The sequence below is a fragment of the Lagopus muta genome, chromosome 6 (genome assembly GCF_023343835.1).
Source record: "Lagopus muta isolate bLagMut1 chromosome 6, bLagMut1 primary, whole genome shotgun sequence".
Lineage (NCBI taxonomy): Eukaryota > Metazoa > Chordata > Aves > Galliformes > Phasianidae > Lagopus > Lagopus muta.
The window spans coordinates 6,006,681-6,018,050 of record NC_064438.1 but is presented as its reverse complement, the minus strand read 5'-3'; positions in this window follow the sequence as shown (position 1 = coordinate 6,018,050).

The following is an 11,370-nucleotide window of genomic DNA, read 5'->3' as shown; positions in this document are numbered from 1 at the left end:
CTTCCTTTCCTTGTCCTGCTGCTTCTCAAGATACTTCAGCACAGCCCAAAGCCTTTGCCTCCCTGATGGACTGCCTCCTGCTGTGTTATTCATCCACCAGTGTTGCCATCCATCATCCAGGAACAGTTAAAACGTCAGACCTGTATTGTGACATCCATGAATGAGGCAGGCAGGGGGAGGCTGACTTCTGGGTTTGGGGTTATTTGGTTTTTTTCTTGTTGTTTTTTTTTTTTTTTTTTCCTTTTCCTGAAGGCTGTTCTTTTGGCAAAAGCATGCATTCATGCTCTGCTGATGGTTGGCTGAGGAAGTCAGAGCGAGAGCAGCAGTATTTGTGGGTGTCCTCGGTGTATGTTGCATAGAGCACATTGAAGTTTCACCTTATTAAAGAGAATTGCACTCCTCAATTCTCTTCCACTGCCAGCCTTCAAGGGTTGATTCACGCTGAAAGCTTGGATGCTGTAAATATGACGGAAGAATGAATTAAAGAGCTGCCATACAGGCAAACTCCCAGAAGTTGTAACGTAAAGAATTTAAAGCTTTTTGTATTGTTATTTTTTTTGCTTGTAGTCTATTTCTACTAGGTGGCAGTAGCTTAATAGAGAATTTTTAAATGCTACAGCTTGAAAAGCCTGAATTGGTCACCAAGCACATAGGAACACCGCAGAGCTCACCTGTAGGTGCATCTTCTCAGCCTCAGTAAAGTGGCAAATCTCATTCCCAAAGGTGGTGGGAAACTTGTATCATACCTGCATGTTCCTCAGCTCTTTAATTTGGGGATGAATCACTACATGCTTCCTTGAAGGCTCTCAGAAGGGCATCAGAGCTGAATCATTGTGTTTTTATCTGTCTCCAGCCAGAGGAGCTTCCCCCAAAACAAAGGTCAGAGCCACATCAGAGTGTTTAAAACAAAATATGTACACTAAGCTGCAGGAGACGCACAAGTTTTTAAACCTGCCTTCTATCATAGTAGAGGTCTATTTTTTTAATATGCAAACAAGAAATAGTGCCTTCACTTTCTAGGCTGATCAGCACCTTGGAATTAAAGGCATTGTGAATCAATGTCAAATGCGTTGTGGGGTGGGGCGCAGGGTGGGACTCATAAATTCTGAGCGGGGTTTTGTTAACTGAAGTTCCTATGCATCCCCCTTTCCTAAGGCATGGACTGCTTCCAACCGAGTGCTTATCGCTGTAGTACCAAAACAGAGCTCCTGGCATTCAAGGTTAAGGGCATTGGTTTGTGTGCAGTGTGATTAGATCAGCTTGCACTGGGCAGCCCTGTGGTCTTGGGGTGGTTCCCAGAGAGGTGTAGAGTTCAACTGCTACTTGGTATGTTTATATATGTAGACGTGTGGGTATATTTATGTGTGTATGTGTTTATATACACAGTGATGCATCTGGGTCATGCCTCAGGCCTCCTCTTGAGAGCAGCAGAGTTAACAAGGAAAAGTGTATGAGGGCTCAGTGCCTCTAGATGCATTCCTAAGAGTGTCTGCTGTGAGTCTGCAATGGAAGTAGATGATGGCAGGGTCCATGCATTGCTGCACCTTGCCTGGTTCTGAAGATGCCTGCTCTATTGGCAGCTGGTTGACTGCTCAGCAACAAGAATGGAGGGAGTGGAAATTACTCCCAAAGGGAAAAGTAGATTTTTTCATAGAACCATTAAGGTTGGAAAAGACCTCTGAGCTCACCAAGTCCAACCGCAACCCATTCCCGTGGCCCTCAGTGCCACATCTCCACTGTTCTGGAACACCTCTAGGGATGGTGACTCCACCCCCTCCCTAGGCAGCCTGTGCCAGCGTGTGTGTGAGCACTCTTTTTGAGAAGAAATGTTTCCTAATATACAACCTGGTAGCGTGTAGCAATAGCAGCCTATGGAAAATGAGGTTGGGGGAGGGTTGGAAGGAGGCAGAATCATAGTGAATCTTCTCCTAGCTTATCAGGAATCTGCAGGTGCTTCCTGGGAAGGGCAGAGTTGAAGACAGAATGATGTTTGGGGTGCAGCCATTGTTGTCCCGAACAAGGAAAGCATTCTCTTCTGCAGCAGCTGGGTAAGTTTTCCAGATTCAGAGTTTATCAATTTCTGGAAAGAATTAAAACCACCCTGGGTTCATGTGCTGAAGCTGCTGGCTATGGGGAACCAGCTCAGGTGATTAATTTTTTTTGCTGTGTGCTCAGGGCTGCTCTGCAGCTCAGCCTCTGAGATTGCAGACCCAATAAAAGTGCAGCCGAAGCACCATGACCCAAAGGTAGACCCCCCCCCCAGCCGTGTCTAGGGCTTGTTCTCCTGCATGCGTACAGCAGGGGATGTGGTTTGAGCCTGTTGGGCTGCTCCTCAGTGCTCGTGGCAACGAGGAAGGGGTAAATGATGTTTCCCTCCTGGGCTGGGTGTTGCTGTGCAATTTCAGTACAAGATAACACATCGTGAAGGTGGCAGAAGTTCTCGCTTCCACTCTCTGGATGGGATGTGCTGAGGCCAAGCTCTGTGATGCTGCACCATCTCTGTATATAGTACCTCCCTCGGGCATGAAGCCCCATTGAAAATCTCTCTGCATTCAGAGCTTTCACTTTGCTGTGGTTTAGAGCTGGTGACGGAGCTGCTGAGTCACCTCCTTGTTCTGCACACTGAGCTCTGCCCTTTGCACACTCTCACTGTCCCGTAGGCAGGCAGGGAGATGACACAGTCCCACACCCTCTGCCCATGCTGGAAATGGGGAAGGGACTCAGCTGGGGGGTGCCACGCAAAGCAGCTGCCCCACAGAATGCTGCACAGCTGTGCTGAACTCCCCTTGCCCACTTCTGGGCAGGAAGATTAGAAAGAGATTTCCTCCCCCCCACATAAAAGAATTGACAACTGCTAAGGAGAGACAAAAACATTCTCGAGCCCAGAGGACAATATTGAGCCAAGTGGGGGAGCGGGGATTACTGCAGTGAAGCTTGGGGTCGCACCGCTTGCACCTGCTGTTGGCTGAAAGGCAGAACACTGAGCAGCTGATGCCCAGGCCCAGTTGTCAGCATGAATAGGGAGTGTGAGGGGTGAAAAATACATAGAAAAATAAAAAGCCTCTGCTCAGTGCTCTCCAGAAAAAATGGCAGGCCATCCACATGTCTGTCCATCCATGTTTCTGTCCTTCAGGGCCACATCGGCGATGATGCTGCAGGAGCTTGGTGCTGCCAGCTGTGCCTGCAGCTCTGGGCCAAGTGTTCCCACAGAGCTGTGTTTCCAATGCTGCTCCTGCTCGGACCAGCGAGGATTGGCAGCAATGCACTGAGCGCAAACAGAATTGTCCCCATGCAAAGGGGTTTTTGTTTCTCCCAAGGAGGCAGCTGCTGCCACAGCACGTGGGCACATATCTTCCTTTCCACTGACTCAGCACAATTTGGACAACTGTTTATCACCAGTCACAGCAAAGTCTCCCTGCAACTTTGCACCTGACTGCTTCTCAGAATCACAGAGTCATAGAACGGTTAGGTTGGAAGGGACCTGAAAGCCCCCCCAGCCCCAAACCCTTCTGTGAGCTGCTTCCCCTCATCAGATCAGGCTGCCCAGAAACTCATCAAGCCTGGCCTTGGGTACCTCCAGGGGCATGGAGGTTTTGGGCACCTCTATCTCATCTCCATACATCTGTTTTCTTTATCACAGCATTGAGACACTGCTGCCTTGGTTCCCACGAATGAAGATAAACATACTTGAGGGGCAGCACTGCTGTTTGAACATCCAGGGAGACAACCCCATTGATCTGGAATGAGATGATCCCTCATTTGCCTCCTGTTCTTTGCTTTGTTCCCTCTTGCCAGATTGGTCCTGCTGGATCTGGATTTGGGATCCAGCCAGTGATTCTCCTTGTGCCTTTCTCTGAGAAATTAAAAAGCTCTTTAACATCCAGGTTATACATTGCAGTCAACACTCTGAAGGATGACCTGGACAAGTTGTAAGAAACAAAGCTTCTTCCCCAAATCATCTCTATGCTTCCTCTCTGCAGCTCACCCCTTCCCTGACATTCATTCCAAGCATCAGGCTTCCCAAGCACAACAATGTCAGCCCCACACAGACTGGCTGAACCCCTCTGCTTCGCTTTCCAGCTTCTTGATATATGACCACTCCAAAAGGGTGGAATCCACTTTATCTGTGGATGGGAAAGAAGAAATTCTCCACTCCAACAGCAGACAACAGCTTCTCCTTTTGAATCTGCCCCAAAGGACTGAGGAGGAACTGCATGCTATCAGTAGGCTTTAATTGCTGCCTCTCTCCTTCTGACTGTGCCTGAAGAGCAAATCTCAGATGATCCCACTGGATGACATCATTTAAACCAATTTTCTTGCCATCAAATCCCATCCTTCCTTCCCTGGCCCTTCCATGCACCCCATGATTTATTCATCTGGGGCTGCACTTAAATGTCTGCTCGAGTGCCATTTGAGGGTGGCAGAGCATTAGCTTTAAAATTTTATGAAATGTCGGGCAGGTGGCAAAATTAGAAATTAAGGATAGCTATCAGAGAGAAGAAGGGCTGATGGGCAGATCTTGTCCATGGTCAATGGGCCGTGCTTTTTTTGGCTCCATTTAGATAAAGAGCCAACAATGTGCTCCTGCAGCCTAGAAGTCCAACTGTATCCTGGATTGCATCAAGTGTGACCAGCAGGTCGGGGGAGGTGATTCTGCACCTCTGATCTGCTCTTGTGAGACCCCACCTGGTGTACTGCATCCAGTTCTGGGGCTCCCAACGCAAGAAGGACGTCATGAGCGGGTTATGAGAATCCTTCTTTGTTTTTTGGCTCAATGCTTACTTCCTGAGGTATTTATTGTGATAAGACTCTGAGTGATTTGTTGAGGAGGCAACTGATGGGTGCTAACTGTGTGACAATCGATATCGCTTTGGGAACATTTGAAAGCCCCTTCCTCCAGAGCTGCTTAAGAGTGGATGAGAGTGCTCAGGAGTGTTTACTGGCGGAAGATCTGGCCTGCGACTAAACAGCTCCAGCTAGGTGTGGGAAAATTGGGGAACAATACCATCGTGTTCTGTGAGAAACAGGATGCAGATGGGCATCCCTGCTCCCTCTTATCTGCTGGCAAGGCCCGGAAGATGGGAACAAAGGAGTTTCTGCTGAGATCCCAGAGCCAGAAGCTGCCACTCAAAGGAGAGCTGACTCAACCACTTTGGATTTAAGCTGTCACTCCAAAGACAGCTGACTCGACCACTCTGAAACTATTGAAAAGGGGCCATCATCACCATGTTTGTCGTCATGCTTCGCCATCGTCGTCAATAGAACAACTCTGCCCAACAACCCACCACTACTGAGGATCAAAGACGGAACTACTAACCTCGCTGGATCCATGGTGGTGACTATGTCCCTCTTGCTGCCTATAAAGACTCCTTGCTTCTTCTCTTCTATCTTTTCTATCGCCCTCCTTCCCTTCCCCATTACCCTAATTCATAATAGTGTCCGTCCTCCCCTTCCCCATTTCCCTGATTAAGATTTGTAATAAATTGGTCGGACCAACATTTGAACCGTTGCTTCTTAATCTCACGCCGGGTATATAGATAATAAAAGAACCTCCTCTCCCTCCTATAAATTGGAGCGAGACACAGGTCCAGAAGAAGGCCATGAAGATGATCAGAGGGCTGGAGCACCTCCCCTGTGGGGACAGTCTGAGGGAGCTGGGGCTATTCAGCCTGGAAAAGTGAAAGCTCCGGAGGGACCTTATAGTGGCCTTCCAGTACCTGAATGCTACAGAAAACTGGGGAGGGACTTTTTATGAGAAAACGACTTTTTATGAGCAGGTAACGAGAGGACGAGGGGAAAATGGCTTTAACTGGAAGAGGGTAGATTTAGACTAAATATTAGGAAGACATTCTTTATTGTGAGGGAAGTGAGACACAGGAACAGGTTGCCCAGTGAGGTTGTGGATGCCCCTCCCTGGAAGCATTCAAAGCCAGGCTGGATGGGGCTGTGAACAACCTGATCTAGAGGGAGGACCCTTCCAACCCAAACTTTTCTTTGATTCCATAATTTAATGACTTTCAGGTGTTCAATTTTCTTATTTTCCCATTTCTGAGCAGAGCTGGAGGGAGGGTTGAGAGAAATCTTCATATCCTTGCTTCACGCAGGGAGATGCTGAGTGTTCTGTGCTCTCTTGTCCTTAGGTTAGGTTGTTTTGTAATTAAAAGTATTCTGTAAAGAGATGACTTTCAGTGTGTGATCTGCCAGCCAATCCCATACTGGTGAAGGAGATGCCTTTTGTGAGTTTGGCAACAAAACAGGAATATCAGCTTTTAATCCAAATCCCCATCCCAGCTATATTAGTGGGAAGAAGGAGCCCATGTTGGGGATGTCTCTTGTCTGTGTCTTCGCCTCAGAAGCAGAGCCAGTGCTGCTGGAGCCCACATAGACTGGAAACCCCGCACTGCAACAGCCCCGTCCCCTCCAGCACTGCAATGCCCATTTGTCCTGTGAGCACTTCAAAAAATGAACTATAATTTCAAGTCTCTTTGGAGCTATTAAAGCTGTGATCCAGTGCATAGCTGGGGCTGGCCAAGGAGGGAGGCAGCCAATTAAAGGGGATTTGGCAGTGGGTGTGCAATGCCCTTGGGTCTGGTGGTGTTGATGCTAAAGGATCTGGCAATTTCTGACCTGCTGTGGTAAGGAGTGGAGAAGGGCAGATCCAGCCCTACAGCTTTTCCCAAATGTAAATAACCTAAGGGCATGATAAAGAGCTCTGCACTTCTGTGATCCTACCTAAGCAACCAGCCACTGTGGGCTAATCAGGGCCTTTGTTGCTCAAGAACAGCAAGAGGCATGATTGAGATGAGATGAGAGGAATAGGACAATATGCTTCTGTGAGGCTCTCCCACCTGCAGGCCCAGGAATGCTGAAAAGGTGCATCCAGAAAAGCCAAATTTCTTCTCCTTTAGATATAGGGCGGCTGTTGGGTTGGAATATTTTTTGAAATATTTTCAGTGAGTGACAGAAAAGAAGGGTTATTTTCAGAACTGACTTTCTTTGCTTGCAACTTCATTGCTTTTAAGCTTTTTTATTCCCCCAGGCTTGAAGGAGGCTGTGGTCAGCAGCAGTTTCATTGCATGATGAGCTTTGAAAATTCACCTGACTCTGAATTTCCCCGTGCAAATGTAAACTTTATGCCATCAGTGACAGCTTTTAGCAAGTTTTCCACCAATGAGCTCAGGAAGAACCCTGGTGCTGTGCAAGATAATTTGTAACTTCCCTGGTTAATTGTCAAGAGGGCACAGTGTACACACCCAGGAAAGCTCTGAGCTCCATACTTTCTACCTGCGTGCACAGAGGCACAGCATCGCTCAGTCCATTACACTGCAAGCATTCCCATAGCAACAGCCAGTGCAGCTGCAGATGGGAATTATGACTTTGTTCAATGTTCTGGCACAAGGAAAGCTGGGCTTTGCAGGATCAGGCAGATCGCAGTTCAAACATCCAGGAGAACACTGCAGGGAATAATGAATTGTAATAGCAGAATGAATGGCTTTGGATATAAGTCCATATCCAAACAGAGCTAATTACTCACCCTGCTTAAACTTAGTAGATGCTGACATTTCCATGATGAGTACTAATGCATTTGGGTTGGATTTTTGTTGAGCTTGCCAAACTGCATGTCCATCCATAGTATATGGCACAGCTTTCTGAAAGCAATTCCTGACCATGTTGATCAAGAAAATTTGTGCTAACTTACATTGAGATGATCCAACCCCAAATATTTTGCTCACCGTGGGCTTTCATGTAAGCACTATTCTGCTCAAACCACAGGATTTCTGTTAGAGTTACAATGTGGATTCTCTCTGATACGACTATTCCATCAGTGTGCAATGCAGAGAACCCCAGTTCCTTGCTCCATCTTTCCCAATTGTCCACAAGTCATTAAATTTGAGGCCAAGAGCAAACATTATCACCCAGTCAGTATCTCAGATATCTCTAACCCACAGCCTCTTGTGCCCAATCTGTGGCCAACAACTCAATTTTGAGAAACCATCTTATCTTGGCAGCAGCTTAATTTTGGTGATAACAGATCCCACTGATGGCCAAGTGCTCACAGTTCTCTATCCAAAACACATTCAGCTCCACTTTCCAGGCTAGAGTTCAACAAAAACTTGCCTTCGTGAATTGAAGTTCACACCAACACGTAATGGTTGAGGTGAGAAAGGAACCAGAGCAAGACACAAAGCTGCTCGTGGCTAGTGGGAGATGGGACCTGGTTTTAGGGCTCTCCTCCTGCCATTCCAGATATCCAATGCCTAGACCAAAGAGCTGCAAAGTTTTCTTTTCTTTTCCAATGGAAGATGATATAGAAAAACCAATACTGAAACCAAAGTATTTCAAAGCCTTGGAGGAAAAGGATTGCCCCTTCTTTCTTTTTTTTTTTCTCCACACTCTCTCTCTCTCTCTCTCTCTCCTGTAATAAAAGAGTGGTAGGGAAAGTGGGAGAAAATAGATTAAAGAGAAGTCCAGTGCCTTTCTGAATGACGACTGTAAAATGCTGGGTGCTCAGGCATGCTGGGGTCAATTGGCATGCCAAAAATTACAGCAACAAACTCTGCTTGATTTACTCCCTGCCACCGTCCTCAGACAAAACTCCCTATGCACAGGGATGTCACTCCCTGTTCTGTCTTTCGTAGTATTTGTTGATTTAAGCCAGACCCTTAGGGATTCAATTTCTGTGCAGAACGCAAGGATTTAGCTGCACGGCTGATGTTAATGCTAATAGGATTTGTACAGCTAAACTCCAAGCCTCACCATAAAACTTTCTGCTCTCCTGTTTTCTTAACTCTTTTGCTGCTTTCCCAGTGCTCAACGTGGTGGGATGGTGATTCCCAGCATCCTCATGAGCTCCAAAATCCAACACTGTACCCTAATTCATCTCTGCCACCTATGGGATGAAGCAGAGGTTCACAGTTGATGTGCTTAGCTTTACTCCTTTTAGACTCCTTTATTTCACCTCTGAGATCAGAGTGTGTTTTCTTCACATTTTTTGTACATACAACAACGAAGGGAAAAAATGAGTTGATTTTTGTAGAACCATTAATATCATGTGAGTGGTGATGATGTACCCATCACCACCATGTCCACTAAACCATGTCCTTAAGTAGAATACAGAATCATTAAGGTTGGAAAAGATTTTCAAGTCCAACCCATCCCCATCACACTCAGTAAACCATTTCCCTCTGTTTTTAAATTGCGCAGATTTTGTTACGTTGCATTTTCATTTCATATGGAGATTATTTTCTTAAAAAGCCTCAGAGACAACCTGCAAAATGTCTGTTCCCTATTTGTTGCATATAAAATCATTGCAAAATGATGCTGGCCTATCTATGTCCACTTTTGTATCTGTTTGAAAGTGAGACAACTAAGCCTCCTCGCTCACCCTGGACCTTTCTGAGGACATCTCGTGAATGCCATCATTGGAGATGACCTGCAGGGACGCCTCTGTTTTGCAGCAGTGAGAGGAACAAGGTGTGGATGTGCTGATTCACATAACCAAGTGAGTTTCGAAACAAATAAGCCCCGCCACCACCCACACTTCCCCTTTCATTGGGGTTCAAGCTGCACGGAAGCGTTGTTTTTTAGGGAAACAAACATCTAACAACACCTGTTTCATACTAAAATAATAATCTGGTATTCATTATAGAGAAGGCAGAGGCCCAAGTGTCTGAGTGCTTATCTAGATGTGCCCAATCCTGGCATTTGCCAGTAGCATATTATATTTTCTACATCACATACCACACTTTCTCATAGCATGAAAGCAGACAAGCAGGACTGGGGATAATTCAGGTTTCTCAATGAAGCAGAAATGTGCTCAGAAATGTGTTTGAGCTACCCAGGTACACTGTGATACTCTGGGTTTTCTCCCACCGAAAACAGAGAGGCAGGTATTCCAGCACCAAAACCCCAACTGGGAAATGAGGAGAAACTTAAGGAATAGCTCCATGAGCCTGACCAGCAGGATATGCCAGAACATGGAAAATGGTAGATTGGTAGATTCACAGAATGGTGAAAAGCAGAAATACTGATGCCTTCTTAAAGCACCCAAGGCAACACCCAGAGAGAAGACGTCTGTGCAGCGCTGCTTTGGGATCTCGTAAAACGGATGCAGGGAAAAGTTGGCTGAGTGATGGGAAACCAGCATTTTGAGGAGTCCTGGAGAAAATCATCACGGAATGGCTTAGGTTGGAAAGGACTTCAAAGATTATCAAGAAAAGTGTGATCAGCAGGTCAAGGAAGGTGATTTTACCCCTCTACTCTGCTCTCATGAGACCCCCACCTGGAGTACTGCATCCAATGCATAAAACCTGAGCTACCTTTACTCTGAAAGCCTGATGAATTCATCCATGAGTAAGAGTGACCTGGAGATGATAAATGCGTTTCCTACATGCTCAGTGCTCTGGATGTCACAAAAGTAAGGAAGTGTCATCCCCAGTTTAAACAGATGCACTGGTATTTGTGAGGTGAGTGCCACACTGTGCAAAACTCCTGGCTGTTTTCTTGAAGCTGAAATAAACACTCCCAGCTTCAGATTGTTAACATAGCTGCTTCTGCATCATATGAATGTAGGAGCTTGGACTTTGGGGAAAATCAGCTTTTTGTCTGAATATTCTTTTTTTTTTTTTTTTTTTACATGGCTTCAAACAATGCATGCAAATAGATGCAGAGAGGGATGAACCCTAGGAATTGCTTCTTGCTGCTGAGAATCACCTAAATCTACTTGCTACTAAAGCTCTTTGAAACCTGCGACGTGGGCAGGTCTCCTCACCTTTCTGAAAAAATTTAGTAGAGCCATGTCTCACGTGAGTTGGATTTCATTATTTTCACAACGTACACTACAGATGCTACTACAAAGCATTATTCTGATGAAGATACAAGTGATAAAAGAAATGAGCAAAGTCCTTTGTGAGAAGAATTGTCTTCCTTCCTGCGTGCATTTTGTCTGCTTAGGAACTCGTTCACAACTCCAGTCATCTGCAGCTGAATTCACCTCAAGCTAATGAGGCTCCATACAATGGCATCTTTCAATGAATCTGAAAATTAGGATAGCAGATGGACTTTTTCTGCAGAGGTCCCAAAATTCCTGAAAATCTTGCAATATTTGAGATGGTTTTTGGAGGTACGAGCCTTAAAGGCGATGACATTTGTGTCAGGTGGATGAGAATGGAGAATGTGGCCCAGACTGATATGGGTGCAAGTCAGGGCAGAAGGATGAGAGGGGATCATAGAACCATAGAATCTTTGGAGTTGGAAAAGACCATCTAGTCCAATTGCCCTGCAATAGACAGGAACACTTACAGCACAAGCGGGTTGCTCAGAGCCCCATCCAGCTTGAACTTGAGTGTTTCCAGGAATAGGGCTGGAACT